This window comes from Centruroides vittatus, unplaced genomic scaffold, assembly GCF_030686945.1.
Source record: "Centruroides vittatus isolate TY-2023 unplaced genomic scaffold, ASM3068694v2 contig_549, whole genome shotgun sequence".
Classification (NCBI taxonomy): domain Eukaryota; kingdom Metazoa; phylum Arthropoda; class Arachnida; order Scorpiones; family Buthidae; genus Centruroides; species Centruroides vittatus.
This window is the reverse complement of record NW_027122325.1, coordinates 6862056-6889310: the sequence shown is the minus strand read 5'-3', so window position 1 is coordinate 6889310 and position 27255 is coordinate 6862056. Positions and strand designations below refer to the sequence as shown.

Here is a 27255-nt window from a genome sequence, read left to right as displayed (position 1 = left end):
TATACAGTTTGTGCAGTAAATTATGGATAAGTTGCGTGCAGATTAACCACTCGATACTTTACAAAAGATAAACGCAAGTAAAATGGATTCCAATTCTGGTAGAATTCTGTACCAATTACAAATAAATTTCGTCCGAGTTTTCGACTGATCGAACTAGATGATATTTAATCAGATTTTCGTATCTATCATTAATATTAATGAAAATTTTAGCGAAGTATCAACGTTGTTTTCTGAAATCGATAAAATGTCATTGTTAACCATCAGATTTATAATAGGCCTAATCTAAATTACACTCGATCTCACGACTATAATTCTTGGCAAAACCATAAATATTGACGATAACTCAAGGATTTCAGACATTTTATGAACAGATAATTAAAAGCGTTCCATTTATCGAATAAGAGAGCCGAATTTATGTTGATGTTATCGATTTATAACTAAGAAATTCTGTTTTATGAAACGAAACATTTTGGCCTATTTATAGATTTTTCTGCGTTTTTGTTTATACTAAAACTTCGTTTCTGAGAATACAAGCAATCAGCAAAGGTACAGACATGTTGGAAACTATTCATAACGAGAAATATAAACGTCGAGGCCTATTAAATGAAAACAGCAAACAAAATGCAAATGTTGAATTTTAATAGAATCTTTTTCTTTTATTTCCCCCATCCGAAATCGAAGTTAACAATTGTTTTATTATTTCGACAACTTTAATCGACGACGACAGTAATTCTCCGTAATAACTTTCCCCCGTTTTAGATACTAATATGAATGAAAAACCTTTGAGTTAATTATCCGGATGCAATATTATTTTTGATTTACAATAACTATAATTTATTATACTGAAAATTGTTTAACTGGAAGCAAGGAGATTACTTTACACCGGAATCACACTTCATCTAAGTTTTATAATAATAATAATAATAATAATAATATCCAAAACAAGTTTTTATTAAAAATATCGAAAAATTAAAGGTGCCCGTTTCATAAACGTGTTCGACCGGATAATATTCTTTTTTCCGCCTAAATTTTAAAACTGTAAATGAGGCTTAAAAAACCGAAATTTACGTTTTCTGGAGGGCACTTTGAAATTTTATCCAAAACATATTTCACGCTTAATTAATATTATTTTTACAAAAATAAATATCATTGTTTCACTCAAATGGTTTAATCGGAATTCCTTAGACACAAACTGTATAAATTCGCAACTAATTAGCTTAATTAACGAATGTATGATTGATTTGGTAATTTTAAACGATCGGATACATCGACAGGCCTGCACTATACTAATGATGCCTAACTAATAATCAGTTCTAGTTACTCAGGCCTATTACAACTAACGGCCACTTCTATCTACAGGCATCAATTGTTGTATTTACATCATTTAAAAAATAAAAAATCTACATATTTATACCGTAGTATCTGTCACTAAAATTATTTTACAATTGTTAGAATTAATTTTAATATATAATTTGAAAAAGAAACAGAAAGAAAAATAATAGGTCTGAGATATAGTTTTATCTATTGTTAGATGATTGATCGCCCGATCCATTTCTTAAACAAAGACTTAGAAATTCATATAGATGCGAAGGAGTTTCTTTGGGTGATATAGCTCTTATTTCAATTCAAAATAATATAAAGAAACAATAGCAAAAGAAGAAATAATAATTGGAAAAAACAATCTGTCACTAGTACTGACATATTTGAATGATACAAGTATTATACAGTAAAATAATTATATAGGCCTACGTCATTGTCGTTCGAGTTTGAAAATAGCAAATCTGATGTTTATTCACTTATTACACGTTATCGTATAAAACTTTAGATTTAAACCACAATCGATTATTAATGTGCATGTTTTTGATATAGAATTCGTGAGTTTTTTCGATAATGAGTTTATAAATGTTAAATTCAGAATGACCTTACAGAAGCGTTTTTAGGTGTACCTATTTAGATAAGTTTTTAAAGTAGACTAAACAAATCAAACTATCTCGAAAATAGAGCTAAACAAATTGCATTTGCGAAGACGTAATCTAGAAATACGACCGTGTCTAACGCAAGGAGAAGTTGTAATTTTAGCAATCATGCCTACGCCAATTACGGAATTAGCATAAGTCATTAATATTTAAAAGTTAAAGCTTGTGCAAGAAAAAAAGACCACTTATTAGTTTTTACTAGAGTTAAACGAAATAGGCGAATTAAAATGCGTTTAACGAAGAGATGGAAAGTTGCTTGTTAGTTATTATTGATCAGACGTAATCGGGTGTAAAATTCGTTCAAATCTAACAAGGTACAGTATATTGAACCATAATGTTTCGGAGAACACTTCAAGCAGCGAGCGCCCTTGTCCTCACTACTCACCAATCTACAGAACACAGAGAGAGATAAGGGGGTGTCATAGACCCCACTATAGCAACCCTAGATAACGGGGAACATTAATTCTCTGTCTTACGTCTGTCCAGACAATAAAGTCACCACTTGGGGATAGAGACACTGTCCATCTCCAAACCTCCCCTGTCACATACACTGTCATCTATTATTATAATGGAAAGTTCTGTGCTAATGGACAAGATAGCTAACCCACTGCTGCCGTCCACATATAAAGCACACACGCTGGTGATATGATAAATACATTAGCAACAAAACTGCTTCTATGATTTCGAACGTCAACAATCTAGGTCAGCTATCTCCCAAACTACCGCGACAATCTTTCATATACATGAAGTATTCCAGATGGAGTGAGGTGCTTCCAGACATCTGTTTGTTTCGACCTGTAACTTCCAACAATATGACTTAGCTGATAGAACCCCCAACAGAGTCTTGGCTGTACGTATAAACTGAAACTCGCGTGAAATTTTCTTTCGGAATGTGAATATTTCATGTTTATCCTTTAGTTCACTCTAGCTCTACAAACGGAGGGGGAAAGCAAGTAAAGTATTTCGCACTTGTTGAAATTTTAAACTCTCACAAAACATAAAGGGAGTGGAAATATTTCGTAAGACTAGAAGTTGAGCTACATATGTTGTTGTTTCCGTGACGTTTTATTAAAATAAAAGATCCCAAAAATTTCATCTTTACCACCCACAGCTATTGATTTTGATATTTTATTAAATTTAAAAGTGTATATTATTATTTATGTAAATCACATATCTTATGCATTAGATATATTTTCTGCACCGGCTCCAATTAAAGAGGCGGCTTTAACAATAAACCTAACAAGTAAATGGGCATTTTGTAAGATGGGAAATGATGGGGTGGTCAAATGCATTCCGTCACAGTTTTCTTTCACGCCATATTATAAATTCTTTCTGTCTGATAAATTACCGAACTTTATCACCGCCACCATTAAGTTTTTATCCTTAATATACAAAAGATCCTGTGGCAATCTTTTACCCGAAGATAAAATGTTTTCAATTTATAATTAGCATGACAGTCAAATGGAGTTTCGATGAAGGTGACATCAAATAGACTGTCAGAATGAGATTGGAAATCTGACGATAATATCTTGTCCGATTAATAGTACAAGACGTAACATGTAAACCCGTCTAGATCTAGAGTTGACTAACATGATGAAAATACATCTGGCAATACAGACAAGAATATGCACGCATGCCGCACCACGAACAGAACAAAAAAACAAAGACGAGATAAGACGAAAGAATCAATTATTCTAAATTGTCAAATGAAATATAGGATACCAGCTGAATTTTAAATATTATTATTTCAAAAAACAGTGTCAATAAAACATTCTTTTCTCCAGGCAGGTCTCTAGCCTAAATTCTTAATTGTTGAATGCAAATTTAGAAGGTTACAAAGTAGCTCAAATGAAAGGTTGCCGTTTTGATGGTTTGACAAGAGATGAAGCAACAAGTTGTAGGGCTAAGCAAAGCATTGACTTTAGCACGACTGCTCTAATTATAGACGTCAGGAACCAACGAGATCAAGTTGATAGCGACTCGCAACCTTTCTCTACAGTAATAAACGTTGGGAAAAAAGTGTTTAGATAGATATCATTTCTGAGAATTAAATTACAACGCTATTATCAATCCACAGGTAGGATATTCCGAAGCTTACTCATAAGATTAAAGTAAAACTTTTATCATCACCGAAGCTATTACAAGTTAGATGGAAGAATAAATTCCGAAGATAATTCGCAATCGCACCTGCACAACATTACGTTGTCCCATTACTACTTGACAACTTGACTCACACTGTATAGATAGAAATGGTGAGAAGGCATCCTCTCTGCAAATCACGCACTGAATTACACATGATATAAACCAGATGTGTTTAATTAATTGGATAAACGGCATTGGCGACTATCTAGTTTTTAAACGTCTCGATCTTGTTACCTCTCTGATGTTTTCAGCACACATAATTAACAGTGCAGTACCACCACTGGAAACATCAGAGAAAAGAATAAGCTCTTAGTAATTGTTTACACAGCCATTTGCGACTGACCTCTGATCCGTTAAATGGTAACATCACTTTTTCCATCAAAAAATTTTATCTATCTAATTTTTAAAAAACTTTTATATTCACGTCTATTTGCTGCAGAAAATAATCTATTTTAGTTGATATCATTTATGTATGAGGTAATAGCGAACAATTCATATTAAATGATGGAAGAGAAATGATGTCTTTTATTTTCATCAGATTTAAACAGAATCAAGAAAGTACAGCTTACCTATTCGTGTAAGATTTGCTTGTTATGTTTGTGTGACATATCTTTTCTTTATTCTTTTATATCGCTCTATGAGAACAACAAAGCAAATAAATTTAATCATCTTTTGTAAATTCCTTCTTTATATATTCATCAACTAATAAATATGTGAAATATTTTATAAATCTGTAAAGCGAATTTAAATAGAAATATAAATTATGTGAAGTTTTTAAAATGAATTTTCAACACAAGAAAAAAATACGTATAATTTTCCCCATTTTAACACATTACCAATTAAAGTTATTCTGAAGTTTAAAGAATAAAATAAAATAATCGATCGCTATCAAAAATATTCTGATCTTAAATTTCAATCTTTTTAAAACTAATGTTAGATGTGTCAAACTACTTACAACTTTTTTGTTATGATAAATGATAGTTAGATATTTCGAATAAATCCTATCTTAGAAAATAAGTATAAGTCAATAGAAGTTAATCCTTTAATTTTAAAAATAAGACTCATCATTTATGTATTCGTCTGTTAAACAATGAGGTAAAATTTTAAAATCAATATTAATGTCCTTTCGTTAATTGACAGAGAATCAGGAAAAAAAAACCCCCTTCGAAAGAAATAAAAACGAGAACACCTGTCTTATAAACTACATTTATATTGGATCAAACAAAGTCGATTTATGTTTCCATATAATAATATCGGTAAAATATTTATATTCGAGACATTAAAGATATCTCTATTATTTCGATTCATTTAAAAATTTAAAATAAATTTTAAAATTGTAAACTTTTAAAAATTTAAATTAAATGTAAGCGTATCAAACAATCACAATAAATGTTATAACTCGCAAATATCCAGTCAGGTAAGAACTCGCGATTAGGTAAAATCCCGGACTCTACTGTCACACCAAGTCACGGATGTCTGTGGTTTAAGTACTGGTTTCAATTATAGAGCCTTGACCTCATCCAGTCATCCCTCTTCGGTTTATATTTATCCAAAAAACGTAATACTTTTCCATAGCGTAACCTAGACAGTTCATCGAAAAATCGTTTGTTTTAAGTCAGGATCGTAGTGCCGAGAAAGATGACGTCATCATTGGAGAGAAATCGATTCTAAACAGGCCTAGATACAGTATATAGGCCTGTATTCAAATAAGACTATCCTTTTGTTCGCAGGACAGTGTAAAGCACTGAATGAGAGAGCGAAACTTATGTAGACAACCTATCTCCACGATGATTACACAACACGTTATCGATCTGTCTTTTGTCAATAATCGATTATGCCAACTGTAAATATTAACTCACGCATCCATCCTAAATAACCGTGTAACTCTCGCCGATCGCTTTCTGTCAACATAATTTGGATCAATGTAATGTGTAGGGCTGCATTTGTCAACTAAGTTTTTCTTATGTTAAATGTGTACTTAATCAGGACTTTTTCACGCACGATGTTTTCAATTAACCAAATTATGTTTAAGAGCCGCAAACTGACGGTACAGTTGTTGGTTATATGAATTACATTTATCTATTCGAATATGCATTTTGCTTCGAAATCAAAGAGAAAAAGAAAAGAAAAAAGAGACGAGTAGTTCATTCTCGGACAAATTGTTCTTTAAATCGGAGTTACTTTCACCGAATGAGCCTGCCGGATCGCCCGCCAGCGTAGGACATCAGTGAAGGGCGGGGAACTAGTCACGCAATTCAAGTAACACGAACCTACAATAACTACGAAAGGCTTAAGATATTTTGAAAGTTTTGGTTTTCAATTTAGAAAATATATCATTTTTATATTCAAAAACTTATCGAACCGATTGATTTAAAACGTGCATTGGTATTACTTAACTGTAGATGCCCCTCACTCTCCTTTCCCCTATCTCCTCAATTCTGATAAACCGATCGGGCATGTTTGGGGAAATGGTATCGTCCACAGTATGCGACATTCCCACATCTAACTAGTATGCCTCCTCTAGTCGCAGCTGTTCATCCCGTTTCCCTCTATCCTGTCATCAACAAAGTCCAACGATATTGACAATATACAGTATGCAAACACATTAATGATTAATGACATAAACAACATTAACTATACACTTTATTCTAAATTAATAATTAATATATAATACAAAATGATTATCCTATATTTAACATAAACTGGTAAATACTAAAATTCAGACTAGGATAAGTAGACTATTTTTAAAGTCAGATAAGGCACGAATGGTCCGCGTCTGAAACTTTCTCCCTCGGCTCCGTCCTTTATATCGCGTACGAATGAAGTTATAAATTAGGACTTTGGGCTAGGGTATTATCCAAGAAAACGTAAACAAACACAAGAAACCATGTGGCCACTTTATCGGATTAAATGCTAGATTATATCCATTTAGAGATTCGAGCGATTGATAAAAAAAATGAGATTTTATTACCTAACGAGTTATTTTCGTTAGTAAACGCATTTCGAGTTAATCCAAAGATGTTACGGCAAATGAGAACTAAGCGTAGATCTATGACGGTTGCATAGCGGTACCCGTGTTAATGCCGACGCCCTCGGCGGCCAACAGCACCGTGACGCACCGACTAAGCCTAACAGTCGGTGCCGGTGCCCACCAACACCGTGGCGAGTGCCGTGCAGCAGTTTTAAACTGAAAATCCGGACCGCGGGAAGAAACCGAAAACAATCCGGAGAAAAAGTAATAGCAAGTAGTAAATCCTGAGGTTCACATATAGCGGGAGAGAGCGATGAACTGCTACGTCACAGCAGAGTTCAAAGGTCACCGATAAAAGTCCATAAGGTACGGAGGATACGGGAGACGGAATGGGACAGACTGTCAGATTCCAAAGCGGAGTTACGGACGGACCCCCGCGCCGACGGAGACAGCCCACCACACACAGACCAGATAGGAAACTGTCTCCAGAAGCCGTGCTACAGTACGTACAATCTATGATAGAATGGAAAGCAATAGCCATACTCTACCTTGTCCGCTGCTCAGCCCTCGGTCAGAATGAGATGATTGGACGTCATCTGAATGTTGCCATAGAACCTGACCTCATTATGATATTCAAATAGCAAAGGAAACGCTGGCTATAAATGAATGTTTGCAGTCGTACACAGATTGGCTGACTAGGACGAGGCTGTTACTCGCCTGGAGCGGCCATTAGCATTGCATTTGCTGTCTCGCACATTCCTGTTTCGCACCTAAAAATGATTCTGGATTTTTATTGGCGAACTCGTCTCTTGTTTATGACTGCGCCTGTCAATCTTGTACCGGGATAATGCAAATGCTCTCTTCGGGTTTGTCGTTGTACGGTGAATAGGATGTCTGGTGTTCCTTGCGCCATCGACATCTTAGCGCATAGCCGACCGGAGCCTGTTAGAATAAGTAGATGGAAGTTTGCAAATTTAAATTCTAACATACATGCGCAGTATGAGGGTAGCCACCCTCCTAAGCCATGGGCGTCGACGTTTATCATAATCATCGTACAGTATTCTCTCCCATAAGCAGTTGAAGGGCAGAATCGAAAATGGCGGGATTTTAAAAAATTTAAAGTTTTCGAAATGTTAAATAGCGACCAACCCGACCGTGTTAAAATTAGGGGTGATGGATCCCACTTCGATTTTTAAATCAAACTCGTTTTCTAAAGTAATATATATTTTAAACTTTAAAATATATGTATTTTGATCAATGTGGTGCCAAGTTGAAACGGTGACAGAAAAGAAAAATTTTGAATTCGTCTTTCAAAAATAATTCCTTTTGAAAGAAAGTAAACAATAGTCTTAAACAAATCCGATTTATTTTATAAATAGCAATATATATCTATAGTCCTGTAATCTAACGGAAAAATAATCTGAATCGAAGCGTAATGTCAGTCCGTGTGGTATCTCAGTATAGACAGAAAAGGGAAATTCTAGGACTAAAGTCACGCAGTGGGTTGTATGGAGCACTTAAAGCTTGTTGGTACTTACGTTACCAGCCAATAGACTGTTCGCTCTCCATGCCGAGAATTTGGCCACCACCGATCAGCTGGCCACTACTGGTGAGTGCCCACTGTCGATTTTAGTAGAACGGCGCTGTGCAGTGTCACTGACTGACCACACCTCCTCGCTCTAGTCTGAAGAACTCTACACACACACATATAGCCTACACACTATGTCCAGTAGAGATGGGGCGACTGGAAGAAGGTCCTTCCGACTGGGAAATAATTTATCCAGGTAAGTGTAAGACGTATGTGACAATTCCGTGTAGCCGATTGTTTCTACTCTGATTTAATGTTGCATCCCCGCGGACTTTTCACAGATATAGAAAACACATAACGAGGTACCAAAAGAAAAATAAACATTTCTGTCCCAGTGTTGGCCTTGGGTGGTAAAACACGGTCACGCAGGCCTAAGCATCGGATTACACACTCATACATTACGTGAGCTTCGCCCAAACAAACGAGACCGAGCCCGCACAAGACCGGATATAACACTCTAGACCCGTCAGGCTTCACCGTCCGTTCGTCTGTTAGGCCTACGGTACAATAATGTTGTAGTGCACAGGCGCCGGAGCAAGCCTCTCACTCGGACCGCCCCTCCTTTGAGGCACGCCACTGTTTCAACGCCATGGGACTCGGGTGCGAGCCTAGCCTCCTGCAGTCGGATATGGTCGTCCCTCACGCAGATCCAACCAACTGGCCTAAGCTTTTACGTAACATACATGTGATTGCCTACAGCAACTGCTTTTCTCCCGTCACCGGCTCATCTAACTAGTGTACTTTGTCCGACTAAACTAGCGTTGACACGTCAGTGGGACCGCCGACAACTTGTCTGCCAGCGGGAGACCCCCCCAAAAAATCTCTCTTTTTCTAATTCGTAATTTTATAATCACGCGTTAAGACAAAGGATCCTACCAATAACTACTGTATATCATCACGCGTAATCTTTCTACTTATAAATATCCGTAAATATATATATTTTTCATTTCGGAAACGCCAATCAGATACGCACGTGAGCTATTTATTAAATCGCTCCAATTAGTATTTCTTAAAATGTCTTTTTTCGCCAATAAATTACAATAAACGCTAAATAACAGATGGGTTACGAAGTATAAAAAAGCCATTCAAAACAAACAACACACAATCAGAAGTCTTTATCAGATGATTGTATTACGAAATGAGCGTCTTACCTGAGTCATCCTTATTGTTGATCATTGAGCATCGCGTCCATCCGGGTTGTGTAAATTGACAAAACCCCGTAGCCTGTAATTCAAGAAGCGACACAAGTTAAAAATGTCCTGAAGTTGTGACTCATGCCAGACCTCCCCCACCTCGTGCTCAAGGGCAGTCCTCTTTCTGTTCATCCGATTCTCGTAGCATGATAGGCGATCGTAACGCAACTGTTTCCGATGAATAGCACGTTTTTGTATGAGCCAGACGTACGGCGATAGCGCCAACCTTTTAAAACGACCGTGTGCGAAAGTGTGTGCGTTTTCATTGAACTAATTAATTATTCCGTTGGAAGAAAAATTGCTTTTTCCAATTGCGCATGCTCGTTGCGACCCACATCCGTCACGGGGATTGTGGGTATATGGCGATGATGTGGACCGAGCTGGAGGTGAGTTGTTAGTCCAGCAAACTTTCCCTTTAAATTACGTTTGCATACGAATTGTCATCTTACCGTAATTGTCTTTTGGCTTCTTTAAGTTCTATTCCTTTCATTCCAACTTAAAATCTATAAGTATTTGATATTGCTTTTTTAAAAAAATACAAAAGATACAAGTTAGGACTAAATGTTCGATCACAAAGTTAATATTTTAAAATAACTTCAGTAATTATTTTAGCAATTAAAATATAATTAATCCGCTAATCATTCTTTAAATGTTTATTTTATACAATAGCGTGTAGATGTTAAATTCCTCGTATTGTACCGTGTTACTCGCATCGTATCGGCGAAAAATAAATAAACATAGGTTTAAACCGTAAATAAATAATTTCAAGCCCCTAACTTATTCATTTAAGTGCTCATTTCGTGTAGAAAATTTCTCATTTTTGTCGAGAATCCATATAAAAATAAACCCAATGGCCGGATTTCTTATTCAACTTCACGTGTTTTTGTTTTCACGTGTTAAATATTAATACAAATTCATTCATTAAAGCTACATTGATTGGTTGATTAAATTTCACGTATATTTTGAGAAATTTACATTAAAACCGCATCAATTAAAGTATATTTATATAATTTCAAGAATATTTATATTTTTAAAATATGTATATAATAAAATAGTCAGATGAATCCATTAACAAGAAATTAAATTATTTTTCTATTTGGTTACTTAGATAATAATACAGATTTTGCATTAGAGTTTTTTTGTATCTATGTAGAAATATAACAAATTAGCATTTAAAGTAATATGGAGTATTTAAGTTTCTAACAATCGGTTATTTTTAATTACCGGTACAAATGAACACCGTCACTAAGCCTTTAATTCTGGTAACATAGCATTTAATACAATAACAAAACACACACCTTTAAAAATCCAGCAATCAGTTTAACTGATGAAGATCAGTTAAACTGATAAAAAACGTTATTATTTAGTAAGTTTCATTGCTGGATTTTTAAAGGTGTGTTTTTTGTTTTTGTAATCTATCTTGTTGATACAAAATATATGGTTTAATACAATATCAAACTAACACTTTCGATCTTAACCGAGATTTGCTGCAGGTTCTTAAACAAATTGTATTCCAAAAATGGAATGCTCGGAATCAAGCCTTTTTTTAAATGCATCAAAATTAAAAATTTTGATTTACGTTCCAAATAAACAAGATCGAAAGCATTAGTTTGATATTGTATTAAATGCTACGTTACCAGAATTAAAAGTTTAGTAATGGTGTTTAGTTATTTTTAAATATTAACGGTGTAAAAATTTCAAATTTATTTATTGTGCGTATCGCTGGTAAAGCTTCACAAATGGACATATTTTATACAATATTTTCAAGTATTTTGGAGCTGTTTTAAGAATGTAATAAATTATAAATAATTTATAGCACTGATGAAAATATAGTTTTCAAAGAGAATATTTCTAGACATTTACTGGTATTAATTTTATTTGAAAAATTAGAAATTGTTTATAAATACAGTACTCTATTTAATTTATTTAAAATTTAAGATTTCACTTATTATTTTTGTGAACAAGACTTTTTTTCTTTTATGTAACTAAATGTCAAACTGCTAGATAATGTCAAATAATAATAGAATATGAAATTGCATCATGTATGAAATTACTTTTTTGTTTTTATTTTATATTATATCTTTGCAAGTAAAATATATTTTGCATTATTTTTATTTGGATTGAAGTTTTAATTAGTGTTTATATTTATTATCTAATTAATTAAATCATTGTTTTTATTTATATTTAATATAAAAGCTATGAAATAAAAATAGTATAATGTAGCACTCGTACTGAATCGCATTATAATTTTATTATATAAAACTGCCTGAATTATTTTTTATTGTGTATTTAAACTACTATTTAATTTAAATTGAATTTGAAAATGCTTTATTTTAGAAGGGAAAAATTTGAATAAAATAAAATAATAATCTCTAATTTTTTTTTACTTTTCAGTCTATTTAAAGTATTACATTTATCAAATAAATTTCTATGTAAAGTTTTTGTATTAATAATTATATTGTTTATTAGTGGACTACCTTATTGTTTATTATGTTATTGAAAATACATTTTTTTCATCCATATTCTAGTAATATATGATTATGTCTTTGTTGTATAATTTAGCAAGTACTGGTAAATAAATTATCTGAAAAATATCCGGTATAAAAGTGGTAGAAATATTTTTATAAAATAGCTACTTATTCATTAAAATGAAAAAGATTTAAATTAAATTGATTTTTTTGTTTTTAAATAGCATCAGAAAAAAGTTTGACTAAATTTTTAAGTGAGTGTATCACATTTTTATATTTTATAGTAATGTTTTTTTTTTAAATCTTAAAACAATAATAATTTTAGTTTGATGACAAATTTTTAAAATAGTTCCTAAATTGCCAAAATTAATAGAAAAAATGAATATAAATAACAAATTTCATTTCTGATATATTAAGTTTAAATGGATAGTTTTTTTATTTGAAACTAATAAACAGCAATAACATGATAAATTATTTAGAAGTAAAATACACACATATTTAAAAAAAATAAATAAATTGTGTTGGTGTGTACAGCTTTCCTATACAGTGTTACCTTTTTAAAATAGTAATGAATGCTTGCTTATGAACAAATTGTCTTCATTAAATATCAAATAGAGAACCTTTCAGTATCTGTGAATTACTGAATGCACAATTTTGCATTGCAAATGAGTGTTATCATCAAATTGTGTGACATTCAAACTCTCAAACTTACACATGTACTTAGGCATCATTATTATATATAAATCTTGTTTGAGTTACTTTAGTTTAGCACAACACTTAATTTAGTGTGTCAGAGGTGAACAAATGATAGCACTGAATCAAGGTTTAACTGTGTATTAAAATGAAAATTATCTTGATTATGTCAACTATAAAATAAAAAAAACTGTTGTTTTTTATAAACATTTCAAATCCAAAATTTTTAGGGAGTTACAGTATTTATTATTTTTACATATACTTTTATATTCTTGTTGAATGTAAGTTAATAATTACAATGCTCTTACTGTAGTTAATAAACTATGCACAAAAATTTCTTGTGAGAAATGAAAAAGTGACAATTAACATAAATGGAAACAATAATACAATCTCAAAGATAGTCTTTGTGGTTAAATTTTTAATCTCATGAGAGATTTTTTGTGTTAACTTATCATCAGGACATAAATTTAAAAAAAAATCATACCATCTCAGTTTAAAATGTTTTAATATGTTTATTAATAAATAAATGTAGTTTTATAAAATTTATAAAAATACTGGATATGGATACATTATTATTATATTCTTAGGAATATTTTGGATTATGATTGTGTTTTATGATACTATATTTTGTATATGGTATTTTATAATATATGGCACAAATTAAAAAAAAAAAAAAAAAGGATACTTTCAAGAAAGAAAATATTCTAAAATTTATCTAAAATATTTAGTCAGATTTCTGTTGTTTCCTAGAAAATATATTTAAGGTTTATAAAAAGTTTCATTTACAGGTCAACAGTTAGCATAAAGCAATTTTATGACATTATAGTAAATTGTATTCTTATAAATGATACTAAAATGATTGTTAGACATGTTTTACATACATTCATAAAATTTATGCAAGTGTAATTAAATATCATTAAATAAGCAACATTTAGATTCAACTCTAATGAGATATTATATAATTAAATGAAAACACAACATAAGCATAAAATTTCAGAACAAGGATAAATGTAATGAAGATGTGTTTCATTAGCTGTTGAATTATGATAAATAGTAAATGATTTTATAACTATGATCTGCATGGTTTAATGTGTTAATTATTCTGTTAGGTATACTAAATACTTAGATTGGACATCATGCCAACAGTTGTATTAACACAATTAAAAACTTCAGATAAGGAGGCATTAAAGTAATTAAAATTATTATTTTTTTATATAATGTCCTATATCAAGTTTTAATTTTTGCTTTCATATTAAAACATTACTTTTCTGAAATATTAGTTGTACTGCTTTATACTATATTTATGTACTTATCTGTTTTTCCTTACTCTGTTAATTAGCAAAACGGTTTTCTGTTATTGGCAGCTGATCTAGTACTAGTGCCTTCTAGAAGTGATAAAAAAGTTGTAGATATATTTTCTAGGAATCAGAACAAACTTCCTAAATGTTATCTGAATATTTGTTTTTCCCCCTTATAAAATCATCTCCCTTTTGCTTGTATTCCAATATTGTGAAGTGTTTATATATAGAATTTTTATGAAAATTATTTTAAATATTTCTTGATCGAGATTTGTTAATTTTTTATTGCTCTTACTCTTATTAAGGACAATGAAAATATTGCTAATAGAATTTTAAAAATTTAATCTTGATTTGGAAAAACAGTTGATAATTTATATATAAATAATGAGAGAAATAATTTTCAATTACAGTACTTTAATATTTCATAAATTAAAATTCAAATTAAGCATCATATTACATTTGTCTCCAAAATAGTTATCATCATTTATTAAAATCAGTCATTAAAAATTTTATATTAGTTTTGATTCTTAAAAATACTGTATATTGCAAAAGTATTTTATTAGGAATTTTAATGATTCCATTTTGTGTTGCATGTTTATCATTTTAATAGAATTCATATTTTACATCAACAACATTACATAAATATCTGATTTATAACATAGGATAGTTACTTCTACTAATAGTGGATGTTTATTAAGTTTTCATCTTATAGTTATGATTTTTATGTAAAATGTGTTCTGGAGCAAATATATAAATAAAATTTTTACAAATGAAGACTAGTTCTCTCATAGATATATGTTGAAGTTAAAAGTTTTTCCTTAATTTCAATACACAGTAGAATTCATTTACTATAATCATATATATTATTATCAGTCATTAATGATATTAAAATTAACATATCTCACAACATTAAGTAAATTAAAATACACTGAGGCCTGTGAAACTTTACTTTTGTATAGTAGTCAAGATTTTGGCTATACTAATCATTATCTTTAGGTAAATAAGTTGTCATTCATATATTTTGTATCTTCATCTTAATACGTTCTATTTTATTGTAACTGATGAAGATTGGTTAAACCGATCAAAAATGTTTTTATTTAATAAATTTTCTTTGCTGGATTTTTAAAGGTGTGTTTTTATCCTATAAGTTGTCATTTTGAGTTTTCAGACTTAACATTGACTGATAACACAACAACATTTTCATTATCAGTACAAGTATATCTTGCTACAAGGCACTTTGCTTTAGAACAGTAATGAGCAACCTTTACTGTACGAGGGCTGCAAGGAGGGCTTTGTAGGCTTTTTGTGGGCTGCAGACTTTAAGTCTGCTAAGTACCAATGTATTCAATAACCACTAGTATGCTATGTTCTAAAATAATATATGCTAATTATATACAAACTAGTAATAAGTTGTTACAGTTTTTTCTTACTTTTTTACTAGTCAAGTTTAGTTTGAATGTTCTTTGCCACAAATATCAGCTTAATTAAGATTGCATAATGTGAGGCATGAGACCAGAAAAAAAAAATAAAATAAAATAATGTCAAAGCTCTGGCAACTGCATGTTAGGATCTTGTGGGCTGCATGCAACCCGAGGGCTGTGGGTTGCTCATGACTGACTTAAAGTAAATTGCTATTATGATACTTTTCAATTACAGGTAACCCCCATATAACACGGGAGTTACATTCCAAAAAAATTGTCGTGTTATGCGAATCCGTGTTATATGAAACAAAGAACTAGTACGAAAAGAGGGGTTAGATTCCAAAAATTAAAAACATGTTATTATATTTTCATAATTAAGATAAATATCTTTATTAAAATTTTCTTAAGTGATACATATTAATATAAATTAAACAATGTTTTCTTCGTCATCACTAAGCACTATTAACTGAGGGCGTTTTCTTTTTGGCAAGTTATCCTTATCCTCTGAGCATTTTTTTGCATTATCTTCAGATCCATGCATTACCTTTTGCAAAAAAGTGTGTAATTTTAGATTGCTTGCTTTTAGTTAAAAATCTTTATAAATTTCCTTATATGATGCTAAGCACTTAGGAAGAATAAAGCAAGTATGGAATGAGGGAAAAACATCTGGCAACATCAAAAGCAGAAGTGTCGAGATCTGGCAACATTGAAACAAGTTTCGAGAAGGACCATATGTATCGACAGAAGGCGGGAAAAGAAAATTTACATGCTTAAGTACTAATAGTTCATGAAAATTATTATTTTCGTGAACTATTAGTACTTAAGTATGTAAAAATTTATTACATTTCATGTTATATGAGGGTTTTACCCAATTTTTGAATCGTGTCAGAGTGAATCCGTGCTATAAAAGTACCGTGTTATACGGGGATGGTCCCAATTCTCGAATAGTGTTAGAGTGAATCCGTGCTATAGAAGTGCCATGTTATACGAGGGTTACCTGTATATTGGTTTATTACTATACTTTGGTGCTTACCTTGCTTTTAAGTGGGTTTTCAGGATTTTTTTGTTCATTAATTTTACTTTTGAGTTCTTTCTAGGCTTAGTACTATTTTACACTTAATAAATAATAATGTAAATATTTCTTAAACTTTTATATGCATTGGCAAAAGAAAAAACATTTCATTCACTTTACAACAGTGGGCTGGAATCCAACCCATTCTGTTAACTAGGTATCCAGCATTAAACAATGCTTTTAATTTTAATCACTATTTTCTTGCTGTATTGTAAGTTATATTGTTAGCATTTCTTACTAAGTTATATACTAGTCATTATATAAGGTATTACTACAAAAATATAGCAGGCAGACAACACTGGATGAATTAATAAATAATAATATGTCTAAACCTAGATTTAATGGATTTCAATTTAACAAAATTTTTGGTTTATATATCATTATGTCATACCTTGAAAATTAACACTGTTAATTTTCAAGGTATTTTAAAATTCTGTTAATTTTAAAATGTTTTTTATATGTAATTAAATTCACAGATTATTTTTTTTACTGTTCTTAACTCTATTCTTAACTAATTAAACAATTGAAGAGTATTTTTCAAAAAAATATTCATTTTGATTTAAATTGGATACTTGTTTATTATAGTATCAGAATTACGATGAATACATTAGCAACAGTACATAAAAAGCTTTTCTGTGAAAATATACTTCTCATACATAAATAATTTTAATTATAAAAACATATCTAAATAAGTAAAATCAGATAAACTAATTTGTTATTTTTTTAACATGCATTAAGGAAATGTACTTTATTACGTAATGAACTTTTGGTTTTTATGGACACCCCGTTGTCCAAATTAGTCTATTAAATTGAGGTTTTACTGTAATTACAATTAATAAATTTTTGAGTTATACATTTTATAACATACCTTTTTGGCATGTCTTTTAATGTCAGTGAAAATTTTGATTTCATTGACTCTGACTGTAGTCTTTTCTATTTACCTTGCTTAATGTTATCATTTGGATATTGTTGTCACTATAGTAAGGTGACCAGATTTTAACATTGGTGAAGCGGGACAAAATTGACGAGGGGAGAGCGGTTGTCTTGTTGAAAAAAATTGTCCTAGAGCAACAAAATTTTATCATCAAAGAACACAAAAATTGTATTGTATTATATTTTTTTAAATTTCAACATATGTAAAATTTACAAATGTAATAAATATATATACTCATAAATCTTTAAAAATTCTTTATTCTTTTGCATATTTTTCATTTGAGTGAATTTTTTTTAGTAGATTATTGTCCTTGTTTAATTAAAACATCGTGAAATTTTTCACAAGAATTTGTTAAATTTTATTTCACACATAATATGGCTTTCAGAGCCTCAACACTTAATTATGATTTATCAGATGTCCACACTTTATTGACAGTAGAAAAAACATGCCTGTTTAGTTGTGGCATTAGTTCCTGGTAAGGACAGCGCATATTCGACAATTTTTATATTCTGCACCATATTCTGTGCCATGTAACATGCAACGAACAAAATGTTTGTTCGTTTGGACAGCCTGTGAACACATGCTACAAAACTTGGGAACTTTTTTAAAATGCTGCGGTATGCAGGACGAATTGTAAAAAATCGGGACTGTCCTGCCAAAAGCGGGACATCTGGTCACTTTACACTATAGGCCAGTGTTTCCCAACGTGGGGCCCACGCCCCACAGGGGGGCAATTTTGATTGTTAAGGGGGGCAATTCGAAACTTGTCCAGAGTTTAAGTTAACCATATAGCCGCCATATTTATTGTAAATATTGATTTAAGTTAGTTTTAATTTTTTTTGTTCTTTGTTTCCCTTTCCTTCTAGAACTTTTCTTTATAACCCTTTTCCCTTGGGGTGGGATTAACAATTCTGGGAACCACTGAGAACAAAGAGATGAACGAGGACCTGAGGCCGGTGAAAGAGGAAAAAGAACATTCTTTGCCCAGACCTCGAGGTGGGCAGACATGAGTTGTGGTGTTCCAGATCGAGTTTGGCAATGACTGGAAAGTGCAAGAGGCTTTGATGAAAGGATTGTGTGGCAATTAAGTGCAAGAAAAAACTTCAACAAACACGACAACAAGAGACCTTCCAAAAAAGTTCAACATATATGTTGGGGGGCATAAGAATTTTAGAATGGCTTAGGTGGGGCATAGCACAAAAAAGGTTGGGAAACACTGCTATAAGCTATATAGGCACTATTGTAATTACTTTGAGACTTAAGTAATTACAATAAGCAGCTTCTAATGTATTTTTATGGATAAATATCCATTAACAAAACATTAATTTTTGGCTTATTTTATGTGGATAAAATAAAATAATTTTTTTAAGAAAGAAAAAAATAATAAAAGAATTAGTAAATTTAAATAAGATAAATAAAATTGATAATAAAGCTCTGTATGTACAACAAGGAAAAATTTTTTTAAAAATTTAAGTGAAATTTAACTACAGTAAAAACCTATGAAAGCTAGAACTTGAATAAGGCAGAAATCTTCCAGAGATATAAAATTCAAGTATTTTTCAGTAAGGTGATTACATTAACAACTATTCTCTGAAAGCCAGAACCTGTGAGAAGTGGATGGAATGGGAGAAATCATGCTATTACTACCCAAATATGGGAAAGTATAGATGCAAAAATGGAAATTCATGTGTACTGTATTTCCACATTGGTGCAGTGCCATCTATCAGGAAATAAATTATTTTTTGTTAGGAGTTTCAAAGCATGCTGAAATACTCAGTTATCCATTTTCTTTTATATCATTATTTTGAGCTTTTATTTTTGTGCTTGTATTTTTTTTTTTCATGGAAATTGATAATATAAACCTTCATGATATTGTGGATTTGAAAACTAAAGATGATGACAACGAAGAAGACAACCATCTAATAAAAAGGTCTTAGCCTTTAAATCAAACACAAGTTTTTAATTACATAAAGGCTTTGAAGGAATTTGGAAAAGTTAAAGAACAAGAATTTTTTTTAAGGCTATGGAGGTAGAAATTTGTTTGAATAACTTTATGAAAACCCAAAGACACCTAAGCAAACATTAAATTGTTCTATTAAAAAGTGAACTTTACCCACTTATTTGTATGTAAAATGAGGCATCTGTAACAAATACAATTTGAATAAACATATGTTAATTATAAAAAAAAACCTCAATCTCCTAATTTTTCATCTAATCTCTGAAAAGGGAAAAGAAACATTTTTGGGACATTTCTGTAGACAGTAGAGAACAGTAGAAAAACAATTGCAGAAAACTTATGCAACATGAAAAACAAGATGGTCCCATCAAGTTCTGGCTTTTGCAGGTTTTATTGTATAAAGTATAATAAAAATATACAAATAGTTTATCACTCTAATTATCATTTACTGATGAAAATAAAAAATTATGTTATAAGATGGTAATCAATTTTGTAACTTTTTATACTTTCTATTATATTCACACTGTATAAAGGCTACAATATTAATTTTATGTTTTTTTTTAATATAAAAAAGATAGTTTTATCATGCAAATCCTAATAAATAAATCTTATTTCAAAATTGCATAAAATGAGATTTATAAGTGCATATGTGCATATGTGCATATAAGTGCATATGTGTTTAATGAAACTGCAAAATTTGAACATTTGTTTAAATATTCAATCAGAAATTCTGAGTTATGCAATTTTATTAAATTTACAGAAATATTTGTCCAGTTAGTTACTTTTTTGTAGAATCTATTTATATGAAAAAGAAAAGATAAATCTCTAATTGCAAAATAATTCTTGAGAATTATATTAAAATTTAATCAAGAAAAAGAGCATTTATTTAACTCCTCAAGTCATATATTTAGATAGATGTTTATTTTTAACATAAAATACCATATGTTATTTATTTAATATAAGCATCTCCCATTTACAAAAGTTTGCTTTATTCTACTTTTACAAAATACCTAAATTAGTACCTGTTTTTGTTAATCAAAGGAAGTTCAAAGATGATTTTTATTTTTATGAAAAGAGGCAAAAAGGAAAAATAACATTTAGCATTTATTTTGTAGTCAGTCATTTTAGAGAGAGTATGCATGTAAGCAGTGAGAGGCATCTCCAAGCTTCTCTTCATGTAACTACATTCATTATCAAGCTATCACAGCTTTGAACTATGTGAGAATCTGTGATATCTTGATATTAAATTAAGGTGACCAGATGTCCAGATTTTTAATAAATTTGTCCCTCGTACCGTGGCGTTTTAAAAAAGTCCCAACTTTTTGGAAGGATTAAATTTTTGTCAATTATGTTTCATAAACTTGTGTCTTATATTTAAGATTCGGTAAAGATTGTTTCGTATTGTGGTGTATGCCATATTAGATATATATTTTGTTCTAATTTTTGTATATTTTCCTTTTTTTCCTCTATTGTTTGTCTCTTCTAGAAATTTCCTTCCCAACCCTTCCTACTTGGGTGGTGGTGACTAATCCCTTTAGAACAAAAGAGAGGAATGTGACCCTGAGGATTGTGTCTGTGAACAACAGGCATTCTTTGCTGGGACATTACAATATTGAACATTTTCATTGGGTCATGTTAAAACAAGAACTTCATCAGGAAGATATGCAAAAATCATTCGATCACATTAGTCAACATTTTCCAAAAATGATCTTTTTAATGAAATATCAGTATTAAAAAAATATATTGATAAGGAAAAGGTTAAATCTTGGGTATCAGCAAAAATCTCAACAGAGAACAAATGGTAAAGTGTGGACATCCGACAAATCACAATTAAGTGTTGAGACTATAAAAGCAATATTATGTGTAAAATATATTTTAACAAATTCTTGTGAATTTGTTAAATTATATTTTACAAATTCACTTACAAATTTCTATATTAAACAATGACAGCAATTTATTTAAAAAAATTCACTCAAATGAGAAATATGTAAAAGCATAGAGTTTTTAAAAATTTACAATAGAGTATATATTTATTATATTTGTAAATTTTACATATGTTGAAATTTAAAAAAATACAATTTATGCATTTTTTTATGATAAAATTTTGTTGCTTTAGAACAATTTTTTTAAACAAGACAACCCCTCCCCCTCCCTGTGAATTTTGTCCCGCTTTACCAATGTTAAAATCTGGTCACCTTATATTAAATGTATCTTTTAATTCAATTTATATATATCAAGTCTATCAATTTAATTTATTCATCCAGTAGCAAAACTTGTCTTAAAGTGCAAAATGTCTAAGAGAACTCTTAAAGGTATTACATTTATTATAAAACTAGACATAATTTAGTGTTTTGTGTGTGATGAATGAAGTAAAGACATCATGCATTGGACTTTCATGTGTCCTCTATTCCTACTATTTACGTGCAGAGAGAAAGAATCTTGAAAGCTGTTGAAGTTTCTATTGGTTCTGCCTGTAGCAAAATACTCTCATTTAGTTGGTGTTTAGTACTGAATAAAATGGAAAGTCTATTGCTTGAGTGGATTGATGTGTACAAATGTGGTGTTCTTTTGAGATCTTTACCTATTGAGAAGACTGGCTGATTTTTTCTTAAGCTGAAACAAAGAATGGATGATGATGAACATGTTGCAAAAGTGGAATTTACAAGGCAACAGCAGTTTCATAACATAAAAGTTATGTACTGGAGAGAGTACTTCTGGAGTAGCTCCACTAACTACACTGTACTCACATTTTTACTTTATATATGCTGCATATTTATATTTATCATATCATTCCTGCTTTACTACATATTAGTGTTAGTTGGTAGGTTAATTTTGGATTTAGTAATGCTCAAAAATGTTTTCTGCATAAATTAATGGCAATTGTTTGTTTGCTTTTTGCCATCTTGGCTTACAAAAAATTTATAGGGACACTTCCTTGAATAATGGAAGAAATCTATATAGATATATATGTTAAAATGTATATTTAGGTTTAATATTTATCTTAATTTTCCTATTTTTTAGTAGGAAAGTAGGAAATATCCTGCTTTTTAGGAAATTGTCCTAATTTTTCTACTTTTTTTGTTTTTAAGTGATAGTATGAGATAAATTTTTTTTCAAAATAAAGCATTTTCTTGGTTCTGCTATTCCTTTCTACATTTATATATGTAATGCACAATCTTTTGATCACTAAATAGTAAACTTTAAATTTTTAATTTAAAGAAATTAATTTTTTTTATCTGAAAATCTCAGAATAGTTTTATAGTATTTAATCAAGTTCCACTGAAGACCACAAGAGGAAGATTAATGGTACAGGTTTTTCTAGCCATTTATTTATTTTATCGTTTTCGAAAATTACAAAGAATTGGAAAAATAACTAATTAATAGTTATTTTTCCAATTTAATAATCTATTAAAGATCTCACAGACCGGATAGAAACTTTTCGCCAGCCGTAGCTGGCCCGCGGGTTGCCCGCCGTTGATCTAGTCTACTCATGATTCACATAATCGGGCGAGGGTGGCCGAATATCTAGCAGGCGGCTAACAGCCCACAACCGCTCCAGGATATAAAGTTGTGTACTCTTTACGCGTGTGTCGCTTCTACCAGCTAAACCATGACGTTGGTGCTCTGTAAAGCGCATGCGCCAATGCCTATAATCTGGCTGCTTGGAAGTTGACAGGCAGGCGGCTAACAGCTCAGAACCGGTCCGGGATATAAAGTTGGACTCTTTACGCGTGTATCGCTTCTACCAGCTAAACCGGGTGAGGTTAGTGCACTGTAAACCGCGTGTGCTAATGCCTGTATAATCTGGCTGATTAGAAACTGACCCGGTTTCGACATTACTTCCGCCACCGAATTATTCGAATATACAATAGCAATCTTATCTGTTTTTTTTCACATGTAGTATAGAAATTTGTAAAAGATACATAATGCAGTTATAATAAAATATTAATTTTAATTAATTCAAAGTACGTTAAAATATGAAAATTTATATTTTATAAAATACAAGGGAAGGTCATTGGAAGGTGGAATCGGCGCTTCCATCGCTTCCAATGACGGCACGCCACTGAGATATACGTTACATCAAAGGTATGTACAATATTATAACTGATACACTCTCTCAGATAGCATCAATGGAAATGTTTCCACCCATCAATACTCATACATTGCACGAACACGGGAACACAATGAGCAAGCAAACTAAAAGCACTGCTGGTAAACAATCAAACATTACAACTCAGCAAACTGATGCTACTGAGCACTAATACAGAACTATACTGTTACACATCTACGGATACAGTGAGACCTTACATACCAAAGGAACATCACTACAAAGTCTTCAAGACAATGCCCAATCTTTCACACCTGCATAACCTGTCAAAGAGCAAAAGTTGATTGCCATGTCACCAGCCCATTGGATTCCTTCTCAATATCGAGTGAGAGATTTGAACACATACACCTAGACCCAGTAGGACCACTACCACCATCCCAGAGTTACATGTACACCCTCACAATAATAGACTGTGTTTACACGATGGCCTGAAGTCATCTCTATTACAGACATTAGGTCTGAGATAGTTGCCCAGGCATTTGTGTCTGGTTGGATATTCTGCTTTGACATCTCACAACGAATTTCCAGTGACCAAGGATGACAGTTTGAAGCAGAATTATTCAAGGCCCTAACCAAGCTTTTGGGAATAGATAAAATACACACAATCGCTTTTAACCCTAAAGCAAATGAAATGGTGGACGATTATATCGACCACTCAAGGCAGCAATAAAAAGTCATATGACAGAACACTGGGTAGATGTTCTGCCAACCATCTTACTGGTATTCTGCTCAGCATTTAAGAAGGACATAGGAGCCACAACAGCAATACTTGTATATGGAACAGCCCTTCGACTACCAGGTGACAGAAATCAACAAAAAACACAGATCCAAAAGAGTTTGTAGAGACACTTAGGGAGGCCATGTGATGATTACACCCAGAACTGGCAGCTAACCATACATTGCATAGGACAACGTTCATATACAAGGGCCTACAGAAATGTTCATACGTTTTTGTATGGCAAGACTGCATCTGTAAACCGCTACAACCAACTTACAACCACTTATCAGCTTTTCTGGCCCATATAGGGTAATCGGAAAGGCTGATAAGTGGTTACAGTTAAGATTAAAGATTGTGAGATCAACTGGCTGAAGCTTGCCTTCTTCCTAGGAGAGACAGACACAGCATATACTGGACCACTGCTGCCACTCAAGCAAACATGTTCAGGGAGAAAAGGGCACTTTCTTGCACGATTTTGTGTCTGACGACACTGGAGGGGGAGTGCTGTGGCAGTAGAAGGTGCAATCCGGGTGAGAGGAAGGTTGGCAACACGAAAAGTAAGAAAATGACGTCACGAGATGACAACAACACTTACTTACTTTGACATGAGGATGACAGGTACGATCCACGTATTTCCACCCTTTTGGTGCAGAACAAATGACTAGACTCATACGCTGATGAATGGGGTTTATATACTTGACTCTTTGTGTAAATGTCACTTCAAATACCAACAAATGTAATTGCAAAATTTAGTGAAGAATTTACTTTGGAAAAATAAAGTTAGTTCTGAGTAAAGATTAAGTGTAGTAGGAATCCTTATTGTAATAATTGAGATCAAACCCACTTCAGATGATTGTAACTACAAACTTTGTATAGCTACATCACTGATTTGTGAAATCTATCTTAATTTTTAATTCGAAATAAGTTGATTAAAAAATACAAATGTAATTAGGCCAACTCCACCCAACCACCAAAAATTGTAATTACATTATACTGTATTTTTATTAATACAAAAGAATCTTGTTTTAATGGTGCACTCAGGCTGCTGAAAATTATTCATTGTTCTGTTATCTGTTATCTGTTATTGTTCTGAATCTGTTATATCATGAACAATGGATTACCCACACACCCAGGAAAATATTCATTATTCAAAAAATTCCTGCTTTTTAACCCCTATATGTAAGAAATACTTGAAGTTATTCAGTCTCTTGAGATCTTTATTCTTTATTCTATAGAAACACGTATGTTTGTAACATACATGTATATTATGCTGTATATCAGGGGTGGCCAACAAGTCAATCGCGATCGACCGGTCGATCGCTAGCGATGTCTTGACTTAATGTATTATATTTGTAACCGAACGCAACTGTATGCATGCAGTTATGACTCGACTCATAAGCAGTGAGTGCACTTCGTACTGAAACAGTGTATAAACATAGTATGTATTTCACACTTCCCCCTCCCCACTTAGACTATGCCTATGACAACAAGTCGATCGCGACACATTTTTACGATAAAAAGTAGATCTTATGTGCACAAAAGTTGGCCACCCCTGCTGTATATGATTGTATATTATGTTATTCATGTATACAACAAAGCTGACAAAAAGTATATATACTGTAAGCATAAAAAGAGGCAAATTACATATGCTCATTAGCACCACTTTGCTTGACTTCATAATTTGTTAAAAAAACTTTTCCATCTTGTCACTTTTCTATCTATATAACTGAGTTCAATTGTACTATCATCACCAAAGTTTTTTTGTAACATTTCTGGCATTTTGTATCAGTAATTCCACTGCAAAAACAAAATATAATGCATGTTCTTTACTCAATTACACTCAACATTTTGAAAAATTGCTAGCACAAAAATTCTTTGCACACAAATGAAAACAGACTGTCATATCAAATGATGAAAAAAAGCAGATGTATTTTCTTGCACATGTGCAGTTTAAATGAACCATTTCCAATACTTTATTTTATATACAGGGTGTAACAAGAAAGATGGTCACAACTTTAAGGGGTGATAGAACTTGGCAAAAGTAACAATTGTCATAATACAATGTACGGGGAATGTGAAATTTGAACATGGAAACACAGTAAGTACAAAGAATATGGAAAATGAAAAGTTGTTTTGATCACATATTTACAAGAAATAATGTTTCATATTTACAACAATTGTTCAAATGAGCGACCATCAACTGCAATACATGTATCACAATAGTGATGGAGTGATTGGTGTACACTTTGGAAGATATCCTGCTTGTCATACACTTATGCAGCAGTGGTGCTAATTCTGATGATAAGGTCTTCAGGAGAGTCAATGAGCATCTTGTAAAGAGGCTTTTCAGATGTCCGCAGAGAAAGAAATCAAGGCAGGAGAGGTCAGGAGATCTAGGGGGCCGAAGGATGGATCCACCACATCTAGTCCATTGGTTTGGAAATTAAGTTTTTAGATAGTGCTGTACTTCATGGTGCTATGGGTCAGCACTTCGTTGTGCTGAAATCACATGGACATTTTCTGGAACACTTTCCAATAAATCGGGCAGGACTTGCTGAAGGTAAATACTGTACTTGGTTTCATTGAGGTGTTGTGGTAAGATGTACAGGGTTATCGTTCCTCATGAAGCACACACCATACCGTCATTTGACACACACTATGGGAATGTTCCACCACTTACTTCTGACTGATCTTCCACATCACCCTGAATTGCCTA

At 31.9% G+C, this 27255-nt stretch overlaps 2 protein-coding genes across 12 annotated transcripts in view; one reads left to right on the top strand and one right to left on the bottom strand.

Annotated features, from left to right (window-relative positions):
• Positions 1 to 9967, bottom strand: part of LOC136978758 (zinc finger homeobox protein 4-like) — an 89936-nt gene extending 79969 nt beyond the window's left edge. For 2 of the 4 annotated variants that reach the window (XM_067274575.1, XM_067274578.1), the window contains exon 1: positions 7638 to 8273. The gene's annotated coding sequence lies outside the window, so the exon portion shown is untranslated. Of the gene's footprint in view, positions 1 to 7637; positions 8274 to 8627; positions 8751 to 9828 lie in introns of those variants that run through there. The other 2 variants (XM_067274579.1, XM_067274580.1) reach the window with 2 other exon arrangements.
• The window catches only part of LOC136978768 (thiamine-triphosphatase-like), a 148475-nt gene continuing 129955 nt past the window's right edge, over positions 8736 to 27255 (top strand). For 4 of the 8 annotated variants that reach the window (XM_067274597.1, XM_067274598.1, XM_067274592.1 and 1 more), the window contains exon 1: positions 10020 to 10256. The gene's annotated coding sequence lies outside the window, so the exon portion shown is untranslated. Of the gene's footprint in view, positions 8874 to 10000; positions 10257 to 10361; positions 10380 to 27255 lie in introns of those variants that run through there. The other 4 variants (XM_067274595.1, XM_067274593.1, XM_067274594.1 and 1 more) reach the window with 4 other exon arrangements.